Source organism: Camellia sinensis, chromosome 12, assembly GCF_055761805.1.
Source record: "Camellia sinensis isolate YWXY chromosome 12, ASM5576180v1, whole genome shotgun sequence".
NCBI classification, from domain to species: domain Eukaryota; kingdom Viridiplantae; phylum Streptophyta; class Magnoliopsida; order Ericales; family Theaceae; genus Camellia; species Camellia sinensis.
Window position 1 is genome coordinate 119124196 of NC_138972.1, and position 27216 is coordinate 119151411.

Genomic DNA, 27216 nt, shown 5'->3' on the forward strand with positions numbered 1-27216 from the left:
ATAACTAGTTTAATTAGATTAGCTTAGATTAGCTAGTTGGTTCTGTATTATTCATTCGGACCCTCCGTCGAGATGGCAAATGTTGTAATAAGTGTGCGTGTGTGTGATACATGTCTTCCATCCCCCATTTCTTCCTCCCTTGTATTTACCAGCTTACGATGGTTAGTTTTAGGGCATATTTCCATTGGCATCCATATGCTCGCATGTTTGCATCCATTCATCTGTCTTGCATGCGCCGGGCTCGGTGCATCATACTAACTGCATTGTATTTCAATTCTTGTTTGAATACATGTATCAAATTGCATTTCACATGACATTTTAGAATAGTCGAGCCTATCTTAGTTACATTTTGCATGTGTTGCATTAGGCATTCTTGACATAGCTAGGATCATACATTGATTTCTAACATAGCTTTTGTTTTGGCTCGGAGTACTCAGTAAGTGTTTATGCTTTAGCATCATTGCATGTGTGTGAGTGACTGCCATGATAGCATGCTTGCCATGAGGCTAACTGCTTATGTGATATAACTACCTGATTGCCTGTGGGTGAAGGTTGGATTACTTGAATTGGAACAATTCATTGATTGCAAGTTTTAAGCCCACTTGAGAGTGGCAAATCACCATATTTTCTAAGCCCACTTGAGGGTGACAAAATCTGCATTTTAGCCTACTTACGAGTAGTAAACCGCTTTCAAAAACAAACATGAGATGTTTTGTTCCAAATTAGGCGATCCAGAAAACAAAATATCATGTTTAGTAGTGGCCGATCTTTGATCGAGCGAGCGGAGGTGCTCATTGCATGACATTCCCCTCTCGTACCCAAGTTCCCAAGCTGAGACAACTTTGGTAATGACGGACACGTGGCCTTAGGCGCGAGTCAGGGTTTTCTAAATTTCCCAAAAAAAAAACATTTAGGTGGCGACTCTGTATCTGGCAAAGCAATCCATGTTTGGCACTTCTTTCTAAAAATCAGTTTTTCAAAACGATTTGCTGAATTTGGACTCTTTGGTGATTTATCGATCTTGCATTGCACTTTGTGAGATTAGATTCAGAACCGTGACATTGAGTTCGAACTGTAGTGAGCCCAATGAACAAAATGGGATTCTCCCGGGACATTCGGGGATGTCTACACGTGGCAGTCGACTTCGCTTGACAGATTTTTCCACCAGAAGTCCAACAGTCAATGGTCGGTCAACAGGATTTTGAAGTGTTTCGGGAGGACATCCACGGAGCAGTGAAAGGGCTTTACACCACCTATGAGGTCAGCATGTGTCTACGTGCTGCACGGCGGGAGATAGAGAAGCAGAATGAGCGCATTTGAAATTTAGAAGCCCGCGCGGAGAAGGCCGAGCGTGAACTGAAAAAGACCAAAGGTGCCGAGATACATTCAGCCGACCAATCTAACCCAATCGTGGCAGAAAGGGTGACACAACGGCTACTAAGTCATGCGATTGCCGATCGAGAGACGGCAAGCATGTTTGCATTAGAGTCTACAAAGACTAGGGCTTATGAACAGGGCTTCCACGACGGCTGAAAAGTCAGGATAGAGAAGACTAAGGAAAAACTCGCCGAGGAAGTGTGCCGATGTGAGAATCGGGGATTCAAGCACAAGTGGATTAGGGCTCTCCATGCCACAGAGGCTCTTTGGGAATTGGGCGTTGATTCGGTGTTGCCATTATATTAACGTAATCACTTTCCTTATGCGACTTTTGATACCGAAAAGAGCGACGACGAGGGGGATGCCGAATAAAATTGAACGTTTTGTATTGCACTAAAGTAAATTAGAAGCGAATTATGTACCACCAATTAAATTAATGAGACTTTTCAAAGCGAATTATGTTTGCTTGTCATTTCAGTTTATGTTTGTACATTCTAAACTATTCGGTTAATTTAATGAATCATTTCATTTGAATTGCTTGCATGTTTCAATTTTCGCTATGTATCGTGGGGCCCACGAACGGCGCTCGGCATCCAGAGTCTTTAATCGGCCCAAAAATGTCGTGCACTAATGGGGCCCCGAATTCGGAGACTTATCTTGGCCAATCGTGATACACGAAGGGCGGTCCAAAACCGGAGGCTTAATTGGCCCAAAAGTGTCATGCACTAATAGGACTCCAAATTCGGAGACTTGGTCAATCATGATACATGAAGGGCGCTCCGAATCCGGAGGCTTAATCGGCACAAAAGTGTCGTGCACTAATGGGGCTCCGAATTCGGAGGCTTTTTTGTCTTGGCCAATCGTGAGATCCACGAAGGGCGCTCTGAATCCAGAGTCTTTATTCGGCCCAAATGTGACCTGCACGGATGGGGCTCCGAATTCGGAGACTTATCTTGGCCAATCGTGATACACGAAGGGCGCTCCAAAACCGGAGGCTTAATCAGCCTAAAAGTGTCATGCACTAATGGAGCTCCAAATTCGGAGACTTGGCCAATCGTGATACACGAAGGGTGCTTCGAATCTGGAGGCTTAATCAGCCCAAAAGTATCATGCACTAATGGTGCTCCAAATTCGGAGTCTTTATTCGGCCCAAACATGACCTGCACAGATGGAGCTCCGAATTCAAAGGCTTTTTTGTAGGCCAATCGTGAGATCCACGAAGGGCACTCCGAATCTGGAGGCTTAATCGGCCCAAAAGTGTCATGCACTAATGGGGCACCGAATTCGAAGACTTATCTTGGCCAATCGTGACACGAAGGGCGCTCCGAATCCGGAGTCATTATTTGGCCCAAACATGCCCTGCACGGATAGGGCTCCGAATTCGGAGGCTTTTTTGTGAGCCAATCATGAGATCCACGAAGGGCGCTCCAAATCCGGAGGCTTAATCAGCCCAAAAGTGTCCTGCACTAATTTTTCAGCCAATCGTGAGAGCCACGAAGGGCGCTCTAAATCCGGAGGCTTAATTGGCCCAAAAGTGTCCTGCACTAATGGGGCTCTGAATTCAGAGGCTTTTTTGTTGGCCAATCGTGAGATCCATGAAGGGCGCTCCAAATCCGGAGGCTTAATCGGCCCAAAAGTGTCATGCACTAATGAGGCTCCAAATTCGAAGACTTATCTTGGCCAATCGTGATACATGAAGGGCGCTCCAAATCCGGAGTCTTTATTCGGCCCAAAGGTAACCTGCACGGATGGGGCTCCAAATTCGAAGGCTTTTTTGTCGGCCAATCGTGAGATCCACGAAGGGCACTCCGAATCCGGAGGCCTAATCGGCCCAAAAGTGTCATGCACTAATGGGGCTCTGAATTCGAAGACTTATCTTGGCCAATCGTGACACAAAGGGCGCTCCGAATTTGGAGTCTTTATTCGGCCCAAACGTGCCCTGCACGGATAGGGCTCCGAATTCGGAGGGTTTTTTGTCAGCCAATCATGAGATCCACGAAGGGTGCTCCAAATCCGGAGGCTTAATCAGCCCAAAAGTGTCCTGCACTAATTTTCCAGCCAATCGTGAGATCCACGAAGGGCGCTCCGAATCCGGAGGCTTAATTGGCCCAAAAGTGTCCTGCACTAATGGGGCTCCGAATTCAGAGGCTTTTTTGTTGGCCAATCATGAGATCCATGAAGGGCGCTCCAAATCCGGAGGCTTAATCGGCCCAAAAGTGTCATGCACTAATGAGACTCCAAATTCGAAGACTTATCTTGGCCAATCGTGATACATGAAGGGCGCTCCAAATCCGGAGTCTTTATTCGGCCCAAAGGTGACCTGCACAGATGGGGCTCCGAATTCAGAGGCTTTTTTGTCGGCCAATCGTGAGATCCACGAAGGGCGCTCCGAATCCGGAGGCTTAATCGGCCCAAAAGTGTCATGCACTAATAGGGCTCCAAATTCGGAGACTTATCTTGGCCAATCATGACACGAAGGGCGCTCTGAATCCAGAGTCTTTATTCGGCCCAAACGTGACCTGCACGAATGGGGCTCCGAATTCGGAAACTTATCTTGGCCAATCGTGATACACGAAGGGTGCTCCAAACTCGGAGTTTTTATTCGGCCCAAACGTGACCTGCACAAATGGGGCTAAGAATTCGGAGGCTTTTTTGTCGACCAATTGTGAGATCCACGAAGGGTGCTCCGAATCCAGAGGCTTAATCGGCCCAAAAGTGTCCTACACTAATGGGGATCCGAATTTAGAGGCTTTTTTGTCGGCCAATCGTGAGATCCATGAAGGGCGCTCCGAATCCGAAGGCTTAATCGGCCCAAAAGTGTCATGCACTAATGGGGCTCCAAATTCGGAGGCTTATCTTGGCCAATCGTGATACACGAAGGGCGCTCCGAATCTGGAGTCTTTATTCGGCCCAAACGTGACCTACACGGATGGGGCTCCAAATTCGGAGGCTTTTTTGTCTCGACCAATAGTGAGATCCACGAAGGGCGCTCCGAATCCGGAGGCTTAAACTAAAAGACTTTTGAACTGAATTTCGCAATGAGAAAACAGGAAACTTTGCATTGCAAAAGTGAAATATGTACATGGTGAACCATTCAAAACAAGTATCATGCCCCACAGGTCGGGTTTAATGATAGAATTTACACAAGTGCGTTGAATTCCAAGGCCGTGGCAGACTTCTCCCAGACATGTCTTTGAGCCGATATGCCCCTACTCTTGCGATTGAGTCGATCTGGTAGAGGGAGTTCCAGTTAGGACCCAATTTTCCATCAGCCAGATTCCTGGCAGCTGGAAGCACTTTCTTCAGGACCAACTCTCCTGGTGTATAGTGGCGCAGCTAAACACGTTGATTATATGACTTAGCAAGCTGCTGCTAGTACCATGCCAAGGATGCAAGGGCACGGTCTCTTCGTTCTTTAATCAGAATCAAATCCAAGGCCAGCATCATGTCGTTTCAGCCCATATCAAAAACTTTTGATTTCAAGGTTGGGAGTCCGATCTCTAAGGGGATGATTGCCTGCGTTCCGAAGCACAAAGCGAACGGAGTCTCCCCAGTGAACCGCCTCGGAGTAGTACGATGAGCCCATAACACACTCGGCAATTCGTCAACCCATCTGCCTTTAGCTTTCTCCAGCCTCTTCTTGATGTCGTCCAAAATAAATTTGTTGGAGGCTTCAGCTTGGCCATTACACTGAGGATAAGCCGGGGTGGAAAAATAGGACCGAATACCATACTTGATGCACAGTTCTCGGTAGACACCGCAATCAAACTGGGTGTCGTTGTCTGAAATAAGTGCTCTCGAAATGCTGAATCGTGTTATGATATTTCTCCATACAAAATGCTTCACATCAGTATCTCGAATGTGCGTTAATGCCTCCGTTTCCACCCATTTTGTGAAATAATCTGTTGCGATAATCAAAAATCGCTTGTTGCCCGGGGCGCGAGGCAATGGTCCGACGATGTCAAGTCCCCATTGGGTGAACGGCCAAGGACTGGTTATAAAGCTTAACTCTTCAGCAGGTAGATGGGTTAAGAGAGAAAACTTCTGGCACTGTTCACATTTTTTCACATAACATTCGGCATCAGCTCTCATTGTCGGCCAATAATACCCCTGTGTCACAGCTCGATGGGCCAAAGAGCGCCCGCCAAAATGGGCACCACAGCTACCTTCATGTATTTCAGTCAGGAGTTCCTCGACTTTATCCGGATGAACGCATTCTAGGTATGGACCAGAAAGGGATTTTTTGTAAAGCTTTCCTTGCGGATCCAAGTAATATCGCAGGGCCTTGTTTCGCAGCTTGTGTGCTTCTTTCTTATCCGACGGGAGCTGTTCGAAAGATAGGAATGCAGCAATGGAGCCCATCCAACTTAGACCTAACTCTATGACATTGATCTGGACTTCCTCTGAAGGGCCAATGCTCGGCTTAGGGATGAAACCCACTTCAATTGTCTATTTAATCTCTGAGTTAATGGTGAAGGCTAGGCAAGCCAGGGCGTCTGCATGTGTCTTCTGATCACGGGTTATTTGGTTCAATTCATGATGGTCGAATTTTGCCAGCAAGGAATTTTTCGTTTTCATGTAAGCGGTCATACAGTCGTTTTTGGCCGCGTACTCCCCCTTTAGTTGATTGATCACAAGTTTTGAATCACAAAATATAAGCAAACGCCGAGCACCCAGGAGATGTGCATTCCGCAAGCCAATTAGCAGGGCTTCGTATTCGGCCTCATTGTTCGATGCGTTGAAACCGAGTTTGACAGCCTGCTTAATTATTGCTCCGTCGAGAGCCATGATCACTACTTCGGCTCCGCTGCCGCGTTGATTGGACGATCCATCACAGTACGACTGCCAAATGTCCCCAACATAAATTCTCCAATTTGGCATAGGTTGAATTTGATCAGACTTCAAGTCGACAAGACCCCCAGTGAATTCGGCCACAAAGTCGGCAAGCACTTGCCCTTTGATTGAGGTTCTAGACAAGAACTGAATATCGTACTAGCCGAGTTCAAGAGCCCACTTTGAAACACACCCTGATGCTTCAGCACTGCGGAGTACTGCAAGGAGGGGGTAGTCCGTTAGTACCCCGATGGTATGCCCCCTGAAAGTAATGCATCAATTTTCTTGCTGCCATGATGAGGGCTAGGATGAGTTTTTCCAACGGAAGGTAACGTGTTTCGGCGTCAACCATTGCCTTGCTCACATAATACACTAGTCGTTGCTCCCCAAGCTCTGCCTTTAACAGTACAGCATTGACGGCCCAGTCGGAGACTGCCAGATATAAAATGAGCGGGTCACCTGCCGAAAGTGTTGTCAAGAGTGGAACTGATCGAAGGTAAGTCTTCAGACCGTTGAAAGTGGCTTCGCACTCAGAGGTCCATTCAAAAGCCTTACCCTGTCGTAGGGTATGAAAGAATTGTCGGCAGCGATCTGCGGAACAACTGATGAACCTGTTGAGTGCGGCGGCCATCCCCATCAACTTTTGAACCTCCTTCACCGATCGAGGGGAGCCGAGTTCCAAGATTGCTGTGATTTGCCTCGGGTTGGCTTCAATTCCTCTGTGGTTGACAATATAGCCAAGGAATTTGCCGGATCGGATCCCAAATACGCACTTGGAAGCATTCAGCTTCATTTTGTACTTTCGTAAAATGCCAAATGTCTCCTCCAGATCAGTTAGATGAGTTTGCTCTTCTTTGGACTAAACCACCATATCGTCAATGCACACTTCCATAGTACGGCCGAGTTGCTCCTTGAACATGGCGGTGACTAGTCTTTGGTAAGTTGTCCCTGCATTCTTCAACCCAAAAGGCATAACCTTATAGGAATAGGTTCCTCTTGGGGTGAGGAATGCAGTTTTGTCTTGGTCCTCCGGATGCATGGTGATTTGATGGTAGCCTCTGTAGGCATCGAGGAAGCTCATACGTTGTTGACGCGCCGTGGCATCTACAAATTGGTCTATTCTGGGGAGATGAAAACAATCCTTGGGACAAGCTTTATTTAGGTTCGTGAAATCCACACAAACACGACAAGTCCCACTTTTCTTCTTGACAACCACAGTGTTCGACAGCCATATAGGGTAGGTAACTTCCCGGATTGCCTCGGCATCGAGCAACCGGTCAACTTCCTCAACAACGGCAGCAATGTGTTCTGCGGCTTACCGCCAGCTTTTCTAAATAATCGGCTTTCATTTAGGGTCAACGGTTAAACGGTGCTGCGAAATAGACGGATCCATACTTGGCATCTCATATGGTGTCCACGCAAATACATCAAGGTTGCCGAGCAAAAAGGAAATTAGCTGCTGTATGTCGGCTTCATTCAGGGAGGCGCCGACCATGAAGAACCTATCCGGATTCCAGTCAATTTCAACTCGATCCAGGGCTTCCGTGGTCTTTTCACTTGGGAGCCGCCCAACATCGTCGAGGCTCTGTTGATCTAGCACCTCAATAGAATACACTTCCAACTCTTTTGGTGTCTTTGCAGCAAGGAGATAACATGCTTGTGTGTAGACAAGCGCCCGCGAGGGGGGGCCCCGCGCTACAGTTCGGACTCGATTTGTGTCACGGTTCTTAATCTGAACCAAAGAGTCCCAAATCTGGCAAATCGTTTTGAGAAACAGATTTTTGAAAAGAAGTGCCAAACATGGACTGCTTTGCCAGATACAGAGTCGCCACCTAAATATTTTATTTTAGGGGAATTTAGGAAACCCTAACTCGGTGCCAAAGGCCACGTGTCCGTCATCACCAAAGTTGCCTCGGCTCGGGAACTTGGGTACGATTGGGGAAGGTCAGCTATGAGCACCCCTTCTCGCCCGATCCGAAGATCGGCCTCTACTAACCATGATATCCGATTTTGAAAACATTATGTGTTCTTTAAACCGGTTATTAGCCTAGAATTACTATGTTATGCGTACAGCAAACAAGTATAGACTAGATTGCCTAATTTGGAAATAAGCATTGCATATCTGTTTGTCTTGAAAAACACTTTGGAATTTGCTACTCGCAAGTAGGCTAAAATACGGATTTCAACGAGTTTTTCCAACTCAGACAATCCAACCTTCATCCACAGGCATTCAAGCAGTTATATCACATAAGCAGCTAGCCTCATGGTAATCATGCTGTTATGGCAACACTCACACGCATGCGGTATGCTAAAGCATAAATGCTTACCGAGTACTTCGAGCCAAAACAAAAAACTAGTTAACCAACATGCATGGTCCTAGTCCATGTCAAATTAACTAATGCAACACATACAGGATGCAATTAGAGTAGGCTCGGCTAACCTAAACATGGCATGTGAAATGCAATCAATTGATGCACGTATTCAATTTGGAATTGAAGTACAAATGCAGTTAGCATGACGTACCGAGCCCGGTGCATGCAAGACAAATGTATGGATGCACGCATGCATAGCATAAGGTATGCTAATTTAAACATGCCCTAATCTACCTTCATAAGCAGGTAAATAAAAGGGAAGAAAGAAGTGGGGATTGGAAGACATGCACACACACGCACCCACACTTATTACAGATTCGCCCTCGCCCAGAGGGACCAAATAAATATTACAGATGATTAACCTACAAGCTAATTAAATATTACAGGCCATCTAATTAGCTAAGCAAATTAACTAATCTAAGGAAAACAGATAAACCGCCTCGGGAAGAGAACCCAATGCAATGCATGCTAGGTCCTGCTCGGAAGTACACTGCCATGCGCAAGCTGCCTCTGCTTTCCCTGCTGTACTCCTCTGAAGACTGCCAAAGTCTCAGGATGTGCTTACTGGATGTTGAGGAGTGCCACCGGCTGGAGGGAATCATCACCGGCTGTGATTTGGTGTCCATCAGCACACAATGAATCAATCGGCCACCTATTTATTGCCGGTCGGCACTCTATGCAGTTGATCGGCAAGAAGTTCCTGTAGAACCTGTTTGACAGCAGCAGAGGACAGAACTTTGCATGGCAATGCAATTCAAGCCATATATGCACCAATCATGTCCCTTATCATGTGAGTGAGTCAAAGGGACATGCTCCTTGGTTCTCGGACCATCAATCACGCATTTCCATGCGTGATGGCCCAAGGGACCAAGTGTGCACATTTTGATGTCAAATGCAATGCAAACCAACAAACCAAAGCCCAATTCCTATCACTAGATCAAGGAACAAGACATGCATGCTAGATGCAATGCAACCTAGGCATGCAAGCTAAGGATGCAACATGGGAATGCAAGATGTACATGCAAGCATGCAAACAAACATGCAAGGTAAGTATGCAAACAAGCATAGGATGGACTTAAGCATGGTTTAGGCAGCTCTAATTAGGCCCAAAACAGTGGCCATAAGTGCTATGAAATGAGGACTAAACACACATACACACATGCACATGTTAAAGGGCTAACACTCAAGCACAAAAGGGCAACTCTCAAGCACACTTGAAAGAGACATAACATGGACTAATGGCATGCAAGGTAAGCATTGAAAATCATGTTACAAAAGGTGCTAAGCCAATTAAACAAGATAAACAAGGCATGCAAACAAAGCCAAAAAACCCAAGACAAGCCAAGAGGCTTAAACCAAGACTAAGTCAACCAAGCCTCACAAGGCTAAGAGGACTTAAAATAGGTCTAATGCGAACCTAAACAACACCCAAGGGACACCTAGATGGCATCTAAGTGGCTCAAATTCAAAAGCATGCACAATGACCAAAACATGGAGCATGCAAGACAAGCTTTCAAAGCTTCAAAGAGGCATCCAAGGCAAGCATACAAGCATGTTAAAGGGACTGAAATAGCATGGCAAATGGTCCCAACCCACTAAATTAAGGCAAGAATGCATGCTATACATTCACACACTTAAGGCCAACAAACCAAAAATGCAAAGCGGCTATACTAAGCATGCCAAAGTCGACCCAAACAACTAAGGACAGACCTCAAACATAGCAAAATAAGCACAAAAGCTTCACAAAGCCAAGCCTAAAACATGCTAGAACAATGGTTTACAACGTAAGGCATGTTAAGGCAACAAAGTGGCATTACAAGGCATGTATGCTAAGCAAGCATGGTGTACCAAAACCAACATACAACAATGCTATTTCATGGCAAAATAAGCATAAATAACAGCCAAGGTATGGTCAACATGAGGCTTAGCTAGGTGCTCATTAAAGAGGCAAAAATGGCCCTTTTCAAGGACAATAAGGAGAGGGGGTGGCCCTCCCATTCTTGGGACTTCAAGGCACCATCCTTACCACTGAAATCCCTCAAGATTTCAGTGGTGAGGAGGCCCAAACACCAAAGTCCCGGAGCTCACTCAAAATAGCACAAAATGGAGCCTTACAAGGCTTAAGAGGGGTCAAACAACCTCAAACCACAAAACACTCTAAACAAACTATTTAGAGGGCCTAAAAACAGAACTTTTTTATATTATACACTAAGCTCAAAAACAGTTTTAAGATAGGCAAAAATACAATGCAAGAAAGGGGTAAAAAGGAGCAAGTTTCTTACCCTTGAAGACCGTCTTCAACAATGGAGCTCCAACAGCTTTTTTAGGTTGAAACCAGCTTCAAAACTCCAAGAACAGACCTCTGGTCCTTCAGAACCAAGAAAATGTGTAACACTATGTGTTTGTGTGCAATAGTGAGCCTAAACACACACACTAAACACAAGAGGAAGAGATATAGAGCTAGGATATAAACAAACCCTAACCCTAGAACTCAAACCCTAAAATGGCTGTCTAAAATGTCTAACCTCTAAGCCAAGAGAGGAGGGCTCCTCTTCTAGAGCTTTTTGGTCTTGTAAAGCTTACAAGACAAGCTTCTAAAGAGAGAGATCCCTCCATACACGTGTATGGAGGGGAGCCAAATGCAAGACAGCTGTATTAAAATATCTGCAAAAGCAAATGAACAGTAGTCGGCTGCTCAAAATTGCCATTTTGACAAAATGGACTGCCGACCGGCAACAAAGAATGCCGACCGGCAATATACATTGCCGATGGCAACAAAACACCAGCCGGTGGCCTCTGGCCATGGCCGGTGATGTGTGGGGATGCCTCACAATGCATTCTCTGCCCCTCCAAGGCAAAACACAAGTGTTTGGTGCAAAACCAGACACTAAACAGTCGAGTTCGGAGATCCTGAGGCAAGGCGCGTAGCCGAGACCTCCGGGAACTCCAAACGAACACAAACATGGATGATCACCGGGTGTTCAAACGGTGACGTCCAAGTCTTGAGGACGGTCAAAAATGGGGTGTCTACATTGTGCCGATTTCTGGGAACCACGGATTTGTTCAATGCTGCGTTCTGTCGGGATGCGGAGCAGTTGATGATAGGTGCTTGGCACAGCCTGCATCGTATACAACCAAGTTTGCCCATGATGAGATTATATAGCGAAGGCAGCTTGACGACCAAGAATTCCACATCCACTGTTCGGGAGCCCGCTCAAACTGTTAGTGTGATTTTGCCCGATAGGTATTCTGGATTAGCATTGAAGCCGAATAATAGATAAGGAGCTGGAGGTAAGTCTGACTCGGTGAACCCAAGTTTGATGAAGGTCTTGTAATACATAACCTCCGAAGTACTCCCCTGATCTATGAGAACGCGTTCAATGATGAATCAGTTTACGCATAGTTCGATGACCACTGGATCAATGTGGGGGAGTGTTACGCCGATCAAATCAGAATCGTCGAAGGTAATATTCGGAGCTTCATGAGACTGTTTGGCTAGTGTGATTTGCTTTTGGGGGCCTGGATACGACTGAATTGCATGCACGGTTGGGGCTGTTGGCAAGCTGTATATCATATGGATGACGCCAAGCAGAGGTGAAACCTGCCGTAGGGCAACTATTTTGGTTGAGTTGTTCTTTCGGACGTGTTGCTAGAGCCGACCGTCTTGTACCAACTCCTCAAGGCGGTCTTTCAAAGCATAGCAACTATCGGTATCATGATCGTGATCTTTGTGATATTCGCACCGCCTATCCCGTCTCCTCCTGTCAGGAGGTCCCACCATTTTTTATGGCCATTTGAAGAACGAAAGGTGTTGAACCTTAGCCATAACCACACTAATCGGCTCCGATAACTCCGTGTATTTCTTGTCGGGGCGCCTTGTGCGCCTGTTATCCACTTGAAGCTGCTCACTAGCTTGGTATGGACATTGGTCATTTGATCGGTGTGAATCCCGTCTTCGATCTCATCTAGCCCGGTTCCGTGATTCAAGGCTCTGTGGTGGCACAGTGTTCATCGGCTGCACGATTTCAGGCGGGACCGACTTAGTGGCGCTGTTTCCGGCTTTGACCCGTAGGGCATCGTCTTCTACTTTGCAGTATTCCTCAACTTTCTTCATCAACAACCAGACCGTTTTTGGGGGTCATCTAGTCAAAGAGCTGTGGAGGACGCAGTCTGGATGTAACCCCATTTTGAAGGTGATGATGGCCATGGAGTCATTGCAGGCATCATCTACTAGGTTAAAACATTCCCAATACTGCGCCGAATATGCAAGAAGAGTTTTCCCTGGTTGAATTTGCATTGCCCAAAGATAATCGGCTTGCTTCGGCTGGACCTCGTTAGTGATGAACCTTGCCCTGAAGGATTTTTGAGTTGGTGGAAGCTCTTGATTGATGCCGGCTCCAGTTTATAATACCACTTGATAGCCAGTGGTCCCAAACTATTAGGAAAGATTCGACACATAAGGGCCTCGTCGTCTGCATGAAGCGTCATGGCTTGCATGTAATGACGGATGTGATCGGTGGGGTCTGATTTGCCATCATACAAGGCAGATGACAGTGCTTTGAACTTTTTGGGTAGCACTGCTCTTGCAATCTGTCGTACAAAGGGGTCATGTTGATCCTCTTCATCTGAATCATTTCTTCTTCGCTTCTTCCGTGCACGCAGACTTCCCTAAGAAGAACTGGAGATGTCGACTCGTCCCTTCTTTGTAGATTCTGGGGATGATGAGTCAAAGCCACCGCCACTATCATGTCTCCGAATTCGCGATCGTCGACCATCCCTTCTCAGAGGTCGTCCCGGGTCTTGGTGCGCGGCTTGTTAGGATTTTGCCACTTCCAAGGCTAAATCTTGTCGAAGGTGCTCGTTCTCGACCATCATGTTTTCCAACCGCTGTTCGTTTTGCTTCACTTGCTCCATAATCGCGTGCATTGCCTTATGTGCTGATGTCGAGGGTGAATTGAAGTTCAAGACCCTTCTTGCGGTAATATTCTCTGGCCCAAGCATGTTGCTTGGAGTGGTTTCGTCTTGTGGCGTAGGGTCGCCAACGACTACCGGAGGATCTTCCCTCACGCCTGCCATGGATGTGCTTGAGTATTCCCACAGACGGCGCCAATTGTGGGGGAGTGGTTCTGGAAATACTCTTTGGATCCAATGGGGCACTCGAGATCCTCAGCTAGTAACCTGAAAAAGAATGAACACTCCGGTCGGGGGTGCCGGAATTCGCACTCCAACGGATAAGTCAGTATATAATCTCTTGATTGCTTGTATCTTAAGTTAAGCGTACTAGTTCTCACATACCTCTTTTTTGGCTGTTGTTTCTTTATTTATACTTGCTCCTTGGGCCTCAGGGTCTGGCCCTCTTAAACACCCACCTTGTGGATGTTTATTCGGCTTCTTGCTTAACTAGTTCTATGGCCGATTGGTATATTCAGCTTCCGGATGAGGCAAGATGGGGCCGAATGAGATGTTCATATAATAAGCTTCCATGTATATATTCGCCCCCCCCCCCCCTCTACAATCGTAAATACTTGGCTCCCACATTAACATAAATTTTGGTCATTTTGTATAGATGGAGGTATTTGGGAAATTTGGATGAAGATAGGGTTTGATTTTGAATTTATAAAATAGGGGTTTTCAAATGTTGGGTTCTATATGTTTGTGGGGTCTTGAGAATGTGTTGTTTGTATAAAATTAATGAAATTTTGGCCTTGGGTACAATTTATAGGAAAAGGGAAGAATGCCTAAATTTTGAATTATATACATTGTTGGTAAATGAAGAAAATTGTGGAAATATGAAATTGGTTTGGAAATTGTGAATTTGAAGGAAATTATGATTATATGGTGTAGTTGGATTGGTAAGTCACTCACCTATGGAAAATGTGGTAATTTATCTGTTTGATAGATTTAATTATTCTGTTTAGATATAACTGCTTTGGGTTATCGGTGGAGGATAGCTATGATTGTTGTAGAAAATGTATGATGATTAGGTGAATTGAAACTAATCAATTTGAATATGTCATTGAATATGACGGTTGGATAATAAAATTGAACATGTGATTGAATTGGTCATTGTATATGACAACTTGTCTAAATGCATTGTATATGTATATTGTTTGGGATGAAATAGGGGATGTACTCCATTGTTTGGAAGGACATAGGGGATGTACTCCATTGTTTGGGAGGAGATAGGTGATGGACTCCATTGATAACTAAGTTGGTTGGAGTGCCCAGGGTAAAATCCCGAAACCTTATATACATCTGAATGATGTTGTTGATTGAAGTGATAATTATATGAGTTGTAGTATCATTTCGATTTGTTTGGATGAATGATGAAACGTGTCTATGAATTGAGTTAGATAAATAAATAGAAGTGAATTGGAATATAGATGTAAACGTTGATGGGTTATGGAAAGGGTGTAATTTGGTTTACAAGTATTAACCATTTATCGAATGCTAATGTTATAGTTATTTCTCATATTTGGTTTAGCATATCTCTACTGGGTTTTGGCTCACCCTACTTGGGACACCATTTTCAAGTACAGGTGAACCTCCAAGGTCTTAGCTTGGGAGGTTTAGGAGCTGAAGACTCCATTTGTCTATTTGTTTTTTATGTTAAATGTAAACTCAAGCCGAGGGCTTTATTTGTAATAAAGTTAGAACTCTTCTTTTTGTTATACCCAAGTGATAGCTTGGAAAGATGTAAGCCCGTAGGGCATTTATTTTGTTATTAGAAGTTAGAGTCACATGCTATGGTTTCAGGATAACCATCAATGAAAATGTAATGCATGTGATATCCGTTGTAAAGAAGACTCTAATGAATGAAAATATAATATTTCTTTCATGTTTATGGATTATATGAATGGTTGTCTTATACTGTTTTTTGAGGGCGTTACAAAAATTTTTTTTTTTTTTTGTAATTTTTTTAACCAAAATATGAGATAAAAAATAATATATTTAAAATAAATTTTTAATTTTTTAAACAAAAAAATACAAGAGGTAGAGTAAATGGATTTTTTTTTTTTTTTTTTTTTGTATGAGTTGAAATTGTTTTGGCTTATTTATTTATTTATTTATTTATTTATTTTTTACAAATGAGGCCTAAGTGTGCTTTTGGAAATTTGAATTTTTTTAGTGATTTTTTACTTATCTAATTTTTTTATGAGATGAAAAGAATTAATTTACTTAAAATGTTTATCCAGTCTAGTAACTAGTTTTGTGAAATAAAATGATTGATTGATAAATATAACAATTTATCTTTTTGGATCGCATTATCTTTCTAATTTTCTGCACATTTTTTTTTATAAAAAAATAAAAAATTACACTTATTTAGATTATCCCAAATAACTCGTGATCATATCTTTGCAAGTTTTCTACAAAAGGCATGTTGATTTTTGAATTTATTTCCCACACAAAGCATGTGGAACATATTTTACTAGATGAAAATTATTTGCAAATAAAAAATTCATAAGAATGGTGTGATAGAAATATTTTAAAAATTGTAAGTCTTTTTAATGAATCTTTTGATTTGAAATAAATAAACACACTTTCGTCACCGTATTTTGTCACCGTATTTTGTACAATTTTATTGTATAAATTTTTTTGTTTATATATCACCCTTCTTTACTAAAAGCTTATTGATTGCTGAATTTTGTTTTAAATAACAATTTTTAAGCATGTGTTAAAAATACAATTTTAGTTTGAGAGAAAATTAAACCACTACGAGTATTAAAAATTCAAAGAAAAGGGGAAAAAAACTCAAAATGTTCAATATGTTGAAGAAGACAAATAGTTTACTTCAAAAAATTAAATTGATCGAACATTAACAATCATATGCTCGAAATACATTTATGTGAAGAAAAAAAAAGAAAAGAACAATAATTACTTCTTTCATGTCAAAATATTAGTGCCTTGCTCTATTTTTTATTGTCCAAAAATATTAGTCTCTTTTCAAAAATTAAGGACTAAACTAATATGAATTTTCTATTTTGCACTTCTTTTAAATTCGTTAACAACATAAAAAATACAATTGTAACAATTGATTTTATTAAAAAAGTACTATCAAAGGATAATTTTAAAAAATTAATGTGTGTTTTTGGTTTGAGTTTTTTGGATTAAGTTTTTTGAAAATTGAGTTTTTTGTTTTTCGTTTTTTTTTTTTTAGTGAATATTTTTTAAATTTTAAGTATTTTCTTTTAACTTTTTTATATGCACCTTACTTAAATGTATCTAAAAAGTATACTGAATTCTCATATTTTTTTTGTATTTTTGGTATCTATCTATATCTATATCTATCTATCTATATATCTATATATTATATAAGGAAAAAGGGATTTATAACTCACAAGCCTTGTGAGACCTTGTGGGAGCTCCAATATCTCAATCTTAATTTTTCAAGTTGTTGATTTTTTTTTTTTTTTTAAAAAAAAACCTTAGCATTTATTGACTTCTCTTAACTCACAAGTCTTTTTTACTTCTCACATTCCTACTACTACACCCTTTTTAACTTCTCTCATACACTATAGTTAGTGATAGGATTGTTAAATTATTTTTACAAAAAATCTAAAAATAATCATTTGTATATTAAAAAAAATCTAAAACAAATATAATTATCTATATCTATATCGATATCTATCTATCTATCTATCTATACTATACTATACTATATATATAAAAAAATGTAATTGTTTTGTCATGTAGCGCTTGTGCCCTTCAAAGCTTTTGGGAAGTGCATTTGAATCCTTTATTTTATTTTGAGAATTTTTAGTGTTGTTGTATCTTAGTTTTGGAGGAGTACAAATTAATTTAAACTTGTTGGGATTGCTCGTTCACGCTTGTTTACGTTGAAAAGTTGTTTGGAAACTTAAAAATCTTGTTCTGGGGTCGACACCGGTCTTGGAGGTGTTGACGCCTTCCTTTTGTTTTTGGCCTTAAGGGTCGACATGAGTCTGGAAGGGTAGACCCTTGTGTGTTGCTAAATCTGGAAGTTGCTTGCTGTTTTTTGGTGTCGACACCAGTTTGGGAAGGGTCTACACCTTGCCTATTGTAGTCGTTGTTTTTCTGTCTGAAAGGTCAACCCCTGTGCCCCGAAGAGTCGACACCTGCGTATAATTTTCAGCTTTTTGGGTTGGTTTGGGCCCTATTTCTTGGGGGTTTTTGACTTGTCCTTTTTATTTGACTTTAGGGCAATTCTCTACTATAAGCCCTCAAAATGCATAACTCAATCATACATAAGATCCATAGACATAGGAGAATAAAATATACATCCATTCATCAGAGTGTTCTTTATAAAAAGTATTACATATTGACAACAAAAGTAGTGCCCTACGGGCTTACAACTTTCCAAGTCAACACTTGGATACAACCAAAAGAAGAGTCCTAACTCTTTTGCATATAAAGCCCTTGGCTTGAATTACATGTAATACAAAAAGGTAACAACAAAAATAAGCCTTCAACCTCTAAACCTCTTAAGCTACATTCTTGAAGGCTGCATGTCACCTGTACCTGAAAATGGTGTCCCAAATAGGGTGAGCCAAAGCCCAGTAGAGATATGCTAAACCAAATATGAGAAATAACTAAAACATTAGCATCTAATAAATGTCCAACACACGTACATCGATATATATATACCATTTTCATAATCCATCAACATTGATATTCATCTTTCAACCTGGTTTCATTTATATTTCCAATTCACTTTATTGACATGGTTCGTTTATCCAAGTAATTCAAATGAGACTACAACTCATAAAGACGACACTTCAATTCATCCGCAATTCAAAATGAGACTGCAACTCACATTATTAACACTTCAATTATCAACAATTCAAAATGAGACGACAATTCATATTATCCATACTTCAATCATCAACGTTACTCAAACGTATATAAGATTTCAGGACTTTCACCCTGGACACTCTGGCCAACTTAATTATCAATGAAGTCCATCCTCTATCTCCTCTCAAACAGTGGAGTACATCCCATATCTCCTCTCACACAATGGAGTACATCCCCTTTCTCCTTCCAAACAAATATACATATGCGATGTATTTAAACACTTCATCATATACAATGATCAATTAATGCACATATTCAATGTGTTATTCCAACTATCATATTCAATGACATAATTCAATTGATTGGTTTCAATTTACCTAATCATCATGCAGTGTCTACAACAATCAAGACTATCCTTCACCGATAGCCCAAAGCAGTTATCACTAAACAGATAAATAAATCTATCAACAGATAATTTATTACATTTTCCATCGGTGAGTGATTCATCAATCTAACTACACCAACTAGTCCCAATTCCATCTGATTTCATGATTTTCAAATCAATTTCATATTCCTCACAATTACCAAATTAATTATACAAATTAATTATTTAAATTCAATTAGGGCATTTTTTCATTTTTCCCAAACATTGATCCTAAGACCAAATTTCACCAATTAGACCCACAAATCCCCATTTTCAAGATCTCATATGCACATGGAGCTTAAAAACACAAAACTCCTCTTTTAAATATTACAAACCTCAAACCCTAACTTCCCAAATTACCAAATCTCATCATTTATACAAAATGACAAATGTTTATGTTTAAACTCATAAGAATGAGTAAATTATCCCTACCTCAAAGTTAGGAGCTCAAAGGAGTAGAAGAGGAAAACTCAAGATGCTCCAAACTCAAGCTTTTTTGGATCAAAATGATGCCCACACCAAGCTCTACCTTTTATACAAAGGGACTAGGGTAGAGAACCCCTAAAACAAGGTGTATTTGTAGAGAGGAGAAGTGTGTAGAGAGAGAGTGTGTGTGATCTAGGGTTTGGAGTAAAAAGGGGATGAAAAAGTGATGAAGAGACCCGCTGCTGCGATCTAATATATGCGAAACTCGCTCGAGCGAAGAAGTGGTCGCTCGAGCGACCAGACACAACAAACACCTCGCTCGAGCGCAAGAAGCCTCGTTCGAGCGCACAATTCAAAGCTTCAGGTTTGCAACCCAGACGCACGCTTGAGCGCAAGAGTTCTCGCTCGAGCGAAGGAACACAAAACATAGAGCTCGCTTGCTCGAGTGAAAGAAAGCTCGCTCGAGCGAAGAATACCAACCTTTAGGTTTTTCAAAGATGCAGGCGCACGCTCGAGCGCAAGAGTGCTCGCTGGAGCCAAGAGACATATCAAAGAAAGCTCCCTCGAACGCAAGAACCTTCGCTCGAGCAAAGAAGCAAAAACCCAAGGCTCGCTCGAGCGCAAAAAGCCTCGCTCAAGCGAAGAAGCCAAATTCTGGACAGCAACCACTTATTCCAACACCCAACCAACCTGTTCCAAACTTACCCAACACATCCCACAACTCAAATACAAAGAATTAAAGGATGGAAACAAAAATAAGACAACAACAACGACCCACAGAACCAAGTCCGGCATACAATGAATAATGGAGAAAAACTAAGATCGCTATATCTACTCCTATAAATAGACCCAAACCACTTTCCTCTCATTACTTTTCCTTCTCTTTTCCTCTCAAATCGTGATTTCGCTCTTCTCTCTCTAAAACTTGACTTTTCGCACCTAGATCTCTAGATCTACTCACCTAGATTGATCTTTTCGCCATTATCCTTTGATTTTTTATTTTTTTTTGGAAAATGGATTGTTGATTTAAGAAGATGAGTGATTTTGAAAGTGGGTTTACTTTCTTGTTTCTTTTAAAATAGAAATTGAGGGTTTTGGACTATGTTGGTAAAAGAAAGATGTTTTTGGTGAGATCTTCTCAAATATTTGAAGATGGTTGGTTTTGGTGAGAAAACCTAGAAATTGGGGGGTTTTAAAAAGATGTTGAAAATCTTTGGAAGATATTATATTTATTTTGTGTGCCAAAATAAATGATGTCAAAAAATTGTTTATTTATTTACATATAAATGATGTTTTCATGGAATATGGGAATTGTTGAAGTTTTGGGAATTGTTGTATAAAAGTATTAATATAGTCTTAAGATGACTAAATTGTTAGGATTGTTTGAAATGTGGGAATTATGTTATCCCTTGGATGAATTGAAATAAAAGCATTTATTCATCTTGTGAAGTTGCATTGAAATGGGAAACGAGAATTTTGATCACAATGGAAATATTGTGTGGGAGTATTGAAAGTAAAAGAAATATTGCATTGTATTATTAACCATTGCATTGGCATATCAATTCATTTGATAATGAGGAGCTTTGAAATTTGATTTGAAAACTTTGCATTTAGAAAAAAATGTTGAGAAACAAGTTTTCATGAAATGATTTTAGGGTAAATACGGTTGTAAGTCTTGAAAAGTGGTGTAGATTATAAGTGTCGAGCCTTCCAATTAATACTGGTAAAAATGACAGATGAGAGGTGTTGAGCCTTCCAGTTAATACTGGTAAAAATGACAGATGAGAGGTGTAGAGCCTTCCAGTTGATACTGGTAAAAATGACAAATTGGTAGTACTTGTATGGTCTACTTGCAGACACCGAGCTAGGGATTACCAGAGTTGTATTTACTGCCCCTTAGTTAAATTGTTAAGCTTTGAACAATGGAAATTGCATGGCATCATTGAGCATGATGGTTTTCAAAAGATGAAGATGTGATTTATCTGTAAAAAGGCATAGCATGGCATATACATTTATCTCTTAAGACTTGTATAAAATGTATATATTTTGTTAAGGATTTCTTACTGGGCTTTATGCTCACCCTACGAGATTTTTATGCAGGAAAAGATGTGGTGATTCCACCTAACTGAAGGCGTAGAAGTGTGTGTGTGTTGGGAGTGCAATGCTCTCATTTGGCGTGACATCTGTTTTGTAAGCCAAGGGCTATATTTGTGTGGGTTTGAATAACCGTTATATGTAACTGGGCTTAAGCCTTGGAAACTTGTAAATCCTTTGGGGTATTTATTTGTTCATTTACTTGTTGTTGGATTAATGTATTATCGCATGAGGAACGATTTACATTATGAAATGCAAGTGTGGGATTGTATGATTGGTTTTCCTTAAGAAGGGCCATGATTATTGTATTATCATTTGGGTATGAAAATTAGGGCGTTACATGTCAAAAGCCTTTAAATATTTATTCCAAATTCTCATAATTTTAAAACTCTCTCTTTCCTACGTGGAAACCTTCTTTGATTACCTTTCATGTTTTCTATTTTTCTTCATTTTCTATTTGTTTGATTAATTAAAATTAAAATTAATTTCATTGCTTATAGATAAAGATTTGAATTTCAAAATTCCTCCATATAGATAAACATATAAAAACTAAAAATTAATTTTATAGTCTATGGATAAAGATAAAGATTAAACAATTAATTTTAAAAAATTAATTTCATATCTTATAGATAATTTAAAATTTCTTCCCATAAATAAACAAATAAAAGTTGATAAATAACTTATAAAAATTAATTTCATGGCCTACAAATAGAAATAATTGATTTTTTTTTTAAAAAACGAAATCACTCCTTCCCCCCCCCCTCCCCTTCATTCCGTACTTTAATTAATTTCATTATAGATAAACATATAAAAATTCATAAATAATTTATGAAAAATTATTTCATGACCTATAGATAAAGATAAAAATTAAAAAAATTATTTAAAAATAATAATTTCATGACTTATAGATAAATAAACATATAAAAATTGATAAATAATTTATAAAGATTAATTTCGTGGCCTACAGATAAAGATAAAGATTAAATAATTGATTTTCAAAAAATTAAAATAATAAAATTTATATAAAGATATGATTTGTTAATCTATATATCTATCAAAAACATATATATCTAAATCTTTATTTTGTTTTACTCATATTTTTTTTTCTCCTATCACATATTATCTTTTTTTTAATTTATGAAATTCCCTTTTTAATAACTTCTTATCTCCTATTAAATTCTTAACCTTCTCTTGATAATTTTTATTATTCTTTATTATCTACCAAGTGATAAAGATTAAAAAAAGAAAAATTTATTGGCTCTGAATGAGAAAAGTATTAATAATAAAATTGGTTCGCTCTGATTGAGAAGAGTATTAATAATGAAATAATAAAGGTTACATGGGAGAAGGCAGCACAAAAATCTCACAAAATTAATTTTCTTCACTATATTTATAAAAGGTAATAATTTGATATTATTTCTATTAGTTATTAAAAATAATTTGCATTAGATCATTTTTTTTTTTTTTAAGGTTGTCATTCGTTATAGTATTTCTTCAATCCCATCTCTAAATTCTCTCTTTGAAATTTTTGTTTTTTCAATAATTAAGTTTAGAATCAATTTCTTATCAAATTTGTTTTCTTGGTTCTTATTTTATTGAAGGAGCAAGATGAATAAAACTTTCATATAATATATGAAACTAATGAATATAATACAAAGATGATAGGAAGTACTACATATTTGTCAATATCTCTATGTTATTATTAATTGATTTGCTAGATTATACTATCAATTTAGAGCTCATATGATTTAATTCAATGTGCATGACTTTATTTGTATTTGAAAATATTTTCATTGAGTAACTGATATAATTTATTTTTTTCGGGTATATAATGATTAAAGCTATCATTGGTTATATTTCTTCAAGTACAATTTTTCATCATTTTTTTATAAATAAAATGGATTAAAACTATTCTCTTATATAATTTTTATAGTACTATGAAATTCTTATCTTGATTATTTTTTTTTTAAAATGACGTTAGAACTATGCAAGTATTGTTTAAACCATGGAGAAGGGTTTATACTTTGATATGATATGTGTCCCAGTGACAGAGGAAATCAAAGATAGAGAGTTGGTAATGTAATCAATTAATGATTTATTTGAGATGTAACGCCCTCAAAATAATACATAACTCAATCATACATAAGATCCATAGACATAGAAAAATAAAATATACATCCATTCATCAGAGTGTTCTTTACAAAAAGTATTACATGTTGACAACAAAAGTAGATACCCTACCGGCTTACAACTTTCCAAGTCAACACTTGGATACAACCAAAAGAAGAGTCCTAACTCTTTTGCATATAAAGCCCTTGGCTTGAATTACATGTAATACAAAAAGGTAACAACAAAAATAAGTCTTCAGCCTCTAAACCTCCTAAGCTACGTCCTTGGAGGCAGCATATCACCTGTACCTAAAAATGGTGTCCCAAATAGGGTGAGCCAAAGCCCAGTAGAGATATGCTAAACCAAATATGAGAAATAACTAAAACATTAGCATCTAATAAATGTCCAACACACGTACATCGATATATATATATATACCATTTTCATAATCCATCAACATTAATATTCATCTTTCAACTTGGTTTCATTTATATTTCCAATTCACTTTATTGACATGGTTCGTTTATCCAAGTAATTCAAATGAGACTACAACTCATAAAGACAACACTTCAATTCATCTACAATTCAAAATGAGACTGCAACTCACATTATTAACACTTCAATTATCAACAATTCAAAATGAGACTACAACTCATATTATCCATACTTCAATCATCAACGTTACTCAAACGTATATAAGATTTCGGGACTTTCACCCTGGACACTCCGGCCAACTTAATTATCAATGGAGTCCATTCTTTATCTCCTCCCAAACAGTGGAGTACATCACCTATCTCCTCCCACACAATGGAGTACATCCCATTTCTCCTCCCAAACAAATACACATATGCAATGTATTTAAACACTTCATTGTATACAATGATCAATTAATGCACATATTCAATGTGTTATTCCAACTATCATATTCAATGACATAATTCAATTGATTGGTTTCAATTTACCTAATCATCATGCAGTGTATACAACAATCAAGGCTATCCTTCACCGATAGCCCAAAGCAGTTATCTCCAAATAAATAAATAAATCTATCAACAGATAATTTATTACATTTTCCATCGATGAGTGATTCATCAATCCAACTACACCAACTAGTCCCAATTCCATCTGATTTCATGATTTTCAAATCAATTTCATATTCCTCACAATTACAAAATTAATTATACAAATTAATTATTTAAATTCAATTAGGGAATTTTCCCATTTTTCCCAAACATTGATCCTAAGACCAAATTTCACCAATTAAACCCACAAATCCCATTTTCAAGACCTTATATGCACATGGAGCTTAAAAACACAAAACCCCTCTTTTAAATATTACAAACCTCAAACCCTAACTTCCCAAATTACCAAATCTCATCATTTATACAAAATGACAAATGTTTATGTTAAAACTCATAAGAATGAGTAGATTATCCCTACCTCAAAGTTAGGAGCTCAAAGGAGTAGAAGAGAAAAACTCAAGATGCTCCAAACTCAAGCTTTTTCTGATCAAAATGAAGCCCACACAAAGCTCTACCTTTTATACAAAGGGACTAGGGTAGAGAACCCCTAAAACAAGGTGTATTTGTAGAGAGAAGAAGTGTGTAAAGAGAGAGTGTCGGATCTAGGGTTTGGAGTGCAAATGGGATGAAAAAGTGATGAAGAGACTCACTACTGCGATCTGATATATTCGAAGCTCGCTCGAGCGAAGAAGTGGTCGCTCGAGCGACCAGACACGACAAAAACCTCGCTCAAGCACAAGAAGCCTCACTCGAGCGCACAATCCAAAGCTTCAGGTCTTCAACCCAGACGCACGCTCGAGCTTAGAAGTTTTCGCCCGAGCGAAGGAACACAAAACATAGAGCGAGCAAGCTCGAGCGAAAGAAAGCTCGCTCAAGCGCAAGAAAGCTCGCTCGAGCGCAAGAACCTTCGCTCGAGTGAAGAAGCAAAAACCCAAGGCTTGCTCGAGCGCAAAAAGCCTCGCTCAAGCGAAGATGCCAAATTCTGAACAGCAACCGCTTGTTCCAACACCCAACCAACCTGTTCCAAACTTACCCAACACATCCCACAACTCAAATACAAAGAATTAAAGGATGGAAACAAAAATAAGACAACAACAACCAACCACGGAACCGAGTCCGACATACAATGAATAATGGAGGAAAACTGGGATCGCTATAGAGAAGTTCTTTTTATAAGCAAAGCAACAAACTTAGATTAAATTTTTTAAAAAACTACTTATAAATTATAATTAAAAGTTGATAATATACACCACTGATTTAAATTGTTCATAATTTGATCTCACAATAATAATATACACCACTGATTTAAAAGTCCAAGTAAATTTATGATAACTTTTCTGAGCTTATAGAATTTCTCTCTTTTAATGTTTTGTTTAGTTTAATACAAGTTATCTATGTTATCAAGTAATTGTGATACTACTATTCTCAACAATTTTTATAATTAATAATTTCTTATGCATATCAAATTTTATTGTGAAATTTTGTGGGATAATTATTGTTAATATAGCGATCCTAGTTTTCCTCCATTATTTATTGTATTCCAGACTCGATTCCATGGGTGGTTGTTGTTGTCTATATCTCTTTTCGTCCTTTTATTCTTTGTATTTGGGTTGTGGGATGTGTTAGGTAAGTTTGGAACAGGTTGGTGGGGTGTTGGAACAAATGGTTGCTGTCCAGAATTTGGCATCTTCGCTCGAGCGAGGCTTTTTGCGCTCGAGCGAAGGTTATTGTGCTCGAGCTAGCTTTTTGTGATGTGTCTCTTCGCTCAAGCGAGCACTCTTGCACTCGAGCGTGCGTCTACGTCTAGTTTTGAACCACAGAGCCAACACTGAACTCGCCTACTTTGGACCTGAAAGTTGGTATTCTTCGCTCGAGCGAGGCTTTTGTCGCTCGAGCAAGCGAGCGCTATGTTTTGTGTTTCTTCGCTCGAGCGAGAACTCTTGCGCTCGAGCGTGCTTCGGGGTTACAGACCTGAAGCTTCGCATTGTTCGCTCAAGTGATGCTTCTTGCGCTCGAGCGAGGTTCTTTTCTATCTGGTCGCTCGAGCGACCACTCCGTCACTCGAGTGAGCCTCGAGTATATCAGTTGGCAGCAACGTGTTTTTAAACACTTTTTTATCATCTTTTTCACTCCAAACCCTAGATCTGACTCTCTCTCTCTCTAAACTCTCTCTCTATATATATATATATAAATCCATCTTGTTGTAGTGGTTTTCTACCCTAGTCTCTTTGTAAGAAATGTAGAGCATTGCGTAGGCTTCATTTTGATCCAAAAAGATTCAAGCTTGGAGCATCTTAGGTTTCTCTCTTCATCTCCTTTGAGTCTCTCCACTTGAGGTAGGGATGATCTACTCCTTTTTATGAGTTTTAACATAAATGATAGGCATTTTGTATAAATAGGGAGATTTGGAAATTTTGGGAAGTTAGGGTTTGAAATTTGAAATGTTGAAAGATTTTCCATGATTGGGTTCCATTGTGTATATGAGGTCTTGATAATGGAAATAGTTATGTAAAATGAAAGGAATTTAGCCTTGATTGCAAGCTTTGAGAAAGGTAGGATAATGTCCGAATTTGAGATATATAAAATATTTGTGTAAATTATGAAACATTGGGAAAACATGAAATTGGTTTGAAAATAATGAAATTGGGAACATATGAGATTGAATGGCGTAGTTGGATTGATAAATCACTCATCGGTGGGAAATATAATAATTTATCTATTTGGTAAATTTAATTATCTGTCTAGATATAACTGTTTTGGGCTATCGGTGGAGGATAGTCATGATTGT